Consider the following 4,013-nt stretch of genomic DNA (forward strand, 5'->3'; position numbering starts at 1 on the left):
AATAAAGACCATTATGACATGAATATTAATTTTCCTCCTTACTAAGAGAATAGTTATAATATATTTTGTCTTTTTTTGTCTTATGTTCAAGTTCTGATGGCAGAAAAAGATAAATTACTGTATCTATTCACCGATTAAAGTGTTGTATATATGAGTATAAGTACGTACTCATTATTAGTAGTTGGAAAGTTCTAAAAGTAAGTACCTTTAGAACTTTCCTCCGTTTCCTTTCCTTTTAGAACTTCTTTATAGTACCGCTTATAGTTTTATTCTTTAGTATATTTTTAAACATTTAACCACGAGTAAAACTTTAATTAGTCCTACTATCGAAAAATATATTTAACTAGCAGTTGCCCGCGGCTTTGCTCGCGTGGACGTTGAATATATTTACAGATTAACTTAAAATATTACGTTAATTTAAGACCTCTTTGTATTGGTGTGTATTTCACCCCTGAGAGGTAGAATATGCAGGATACGTATCTACTCATTTTTAATAAGTCCCCCAAAACTAAAGTTTCTAACTTAAAAAATGACGGTTTTCCATACAAACTTTCAAAACCTTAGGGGTAGAATTTCCAAAAGCCATTCCTAATGGGTCAACTCAATAAAGCAATCCTACTCATCAAATTTCATGACCCTAACTTCAGTCAGTCAGTAAAGACATGTTATTTTATAAGTATAGATTAACCTGTTCTTCTAATGACGTCTCTATCTAACTCATGTCTGTTGAGTTTTAACAATTTTTTTACGGAGTTTCTTTTAATGTATTTGCAAGTAAATTACCACCCGTTCGCAATTATAATAATAAGATACGAAGGAAAAAATGAGCACAATTACGAAAAGGTAAACGAATATCATAAAAATTATAGAAAAAAATTTTGCTTCTCTAAACACTCTCAATTTAGTAAAGACTCGGCAGGAATAATTAATTTCTTATTCATCGTCGTTTTTAACAAGCTCCAACTTGACGTTGATTTTAGCTTTATGAAATGTTTTTTTTTTTTTTTTTTTGTTTTAAAAGTCAACAGATCTACATTTAGTCTCAGATGTCATACCTGCTTTTATAAAGTAAGCCATTTAATTCATCGCTTAAGTGGAATAACTTTTCTTGGACTAATTTGATGAAGTATATTAAGGTTATTGATACTAATACTAATTCTTTAATCGATCAGTAAAACGCGTTACTCTTCTTTATTAATCTTTGGTTGTCTAAACTTATTACAAAACTAGAAATTAATTCAAGATATTTTTTTTGATATATTCAAATCAAATCAAATCAAATCAAAAATCTTTATTCAATATAGAAGTGTTTACACTTGCTTATTGATTGTCAAAAATCTACCACCGGTTCGGAATTTAGCACCTCGGACCTGAGAAGAACCGGCGAAAGAAACTCAGCGGGATATTTTTTTTTTTTTTTCATTTTGCATGTACAATAATTATTATATTTTAGTTATTTGAAACAGCCTGGAGGCGATCATTTCATTCCCAAGGTGTGCAGTCAACTAAAAAGTCATTAGTGTTGTAATATCCTTTAGCACACAAACGCTCTTTAACGATTCTTTTGAATTTTATAATTGAATAATTTTGAACGTTTTCTGGGATCCTGTTGTAAAAACGTATACATTGCCCCAAAAAAGAGTTACTAACCCTGTGTAATCGGGTACTTGGAGTAACAAGTTTATTCTTGTTCCTAGTGTTAATAGAATGTACGTCACAATTTCTGGGAAAATCGTTTATGTTTTTGCGTACATACATAACATTATCAAAAACAAATTGAGAAGCGACAGTCATTATTTTAATTTCTTTAAATTTATCTCTTAACGAATCTTTTGGGCCTAGGTTATAAATTGCACGAATAGCCCTCTTCTGCAGTACAAAAATAGTATTAATGTCAGCTGCATTACCCCAGAGTAGGATGCCATACGACATTATACTGTGGAAATAACTGAAGTACACAAGGCGAGCCGTATCCACATCAGTCAAAAGTCTAATTTTTTTTACCGCATAGGCTGCAGAGCTGAGTCTATTCGCCAACTTATTTATATGGGGGCCCCATTGGAGCTTAGAGTCTATTGTCATACCAAGGAACTCTGTTGATTCTAAAACATCTAATGCTTCCCCGTTTAAGCATACACTCGTTTTGACACATCTTACATTGGGAGTAGTGAATTTAATACATTTAGTCTTTTTACTATTTAACATTAAATTATTAACACTAAACCAATTTACTATTTCAGAGAGAGTATTGTTCACATCTATATTTTTATTAAACAAAATTATCAAGTTGAAACGTGTTCTCAAAAAAATATCAATATGAAGTTTTTTTTTTATGACAATTAATATACATTCGTTCAGTTAGAATAGAAGTTTGTCGAAAACAAATTAATTTGTCATAAAAAAAAAACCATTTAAATAAGGTTTCATAATTCTAGCGCCAAATGCCAGTGTGACTTGCTGTTTACAATGAAATGAAATCAAAACAATCATAGATTTCGAAATACCTAAAAATCTTTTGAATAAACGCAAAGTTTCGCGGGAGACCCAATAGCTACACATAGTTCATAGGATATAAAAACAATTACCTAATTAATTATTATACTATGTTTCCTAGGCATTATATGCGATGCCAACATGGTACTAGGAAATAAAAATCAAAATATTCTATTTAAGTAGGCTCATAGAAGCACCTTTGAATCGTGATGTTACAATTTTGAACTAAATGTACAGCTCCGGTTCTGAAAGTAGATTTTAAACAATTTTTAATTTTAGAATATCTCTTATCAAATAATTTACAAAAAATGCATCGAAAATATAGTTAAGAACGTTCAAAATAATTTGTTGAAATCCTATTTGATCGTATTAGTAATAATGGCTTTAGTTATGTGACGTATATAATTACTTACGGTTTTTATTTTTGTCTGGCGGGTAATATTTAAAATGAATAACTGTATATTTACATATTTAATATCCATTTCACCGAATTGAATAACTAGAACTAGTATATAACAAAAGGGTGTATGTATTTATAAAATGCTAAAATAACTTCATAGAACTCAAAATTTATCAAATGTTTAAAACACATGTTTTCACTTGGTGGTAGGGCTTTGTGCAAGCCCGTCTGGGTAGGTACCACCCACTCAACAAATATTCTACCGCTAAGCAGCAGTACTCAGTATTGTTGTGTTCCGGTTTGAAGGGTGAGTGAGCCAGTGTAACTACAGACACAAGGGACATGACATCTTAGTTCCCAAGGTGATGTAAGGAATGGTTAATATTTCTTACAGCGCCATTGTCTATGGGCTGTGGTGACCACTTACCATCAGGTGGCTCATTTGCTCGTCCGCCTACCGATATCATAAAAAACAATAACTTAAAATTAAGGAATATAATAAGAGTAGCGAGGAATAAGTATTCATAGAATATTTTACGAAAAGCCTATTGCTCCCTGTGATCTCTTCCAGACAACCTTCGATAAGGGGATTTTCAAATCAATAAGATCCGTATTTAACTAAAAAGGAACTATAGTCTATATATAAATATAGACTATAGTTTTTTAATATATATTAGAACAAATATTATTATTATGAAAAAAATATTTCCTCGATGTGAACGATGTAATCTCCAGGCAAATAGACACTGCGTAGTTGAGCCCGAGGACGTGATGTGTTCATTTTTTATATATACTAATATATTTAATTCCCTTATCTTATGGACAAGAGATCTAAGCCCAGCAGTAAGATAATTACCGACCGTTACTATTTTATTGTTATTAGCTCGTAAGTAAGGATTTGTTATTAGCAAATTAAATAAAGTGATAAGTTCGTTTTTCAATAAGACATTACCAAGATAACGACAATTCATTTACGAGATACGTGTGTAATCCGTAAATCGTATTAGCCCTAAATGCTAGCATTAAGATAAATATCTTCCCACCAATTCAATTTAAATTACACAATGGAACTGATTCCTTTCAGCCTCTAGACGGCACGTAATAAATTTTCCTCTTTTCT

This window comes from Vanessa tameamea, chromosome 7 (genome assembly GCF_037043105.1).
Source record: "Vanessa tameamea isolate UH-Manoa-2023 chromosome 7, ilVanTame1 primary haplotype, whole genome shotgun sequence".
NCBI classification, from domain to species: Eukaryota; Metazoa; Arthropoda; class Insecta; order Lepidoptera; family Nymphalidae; genus Vanessa; species Vanessa tameamea.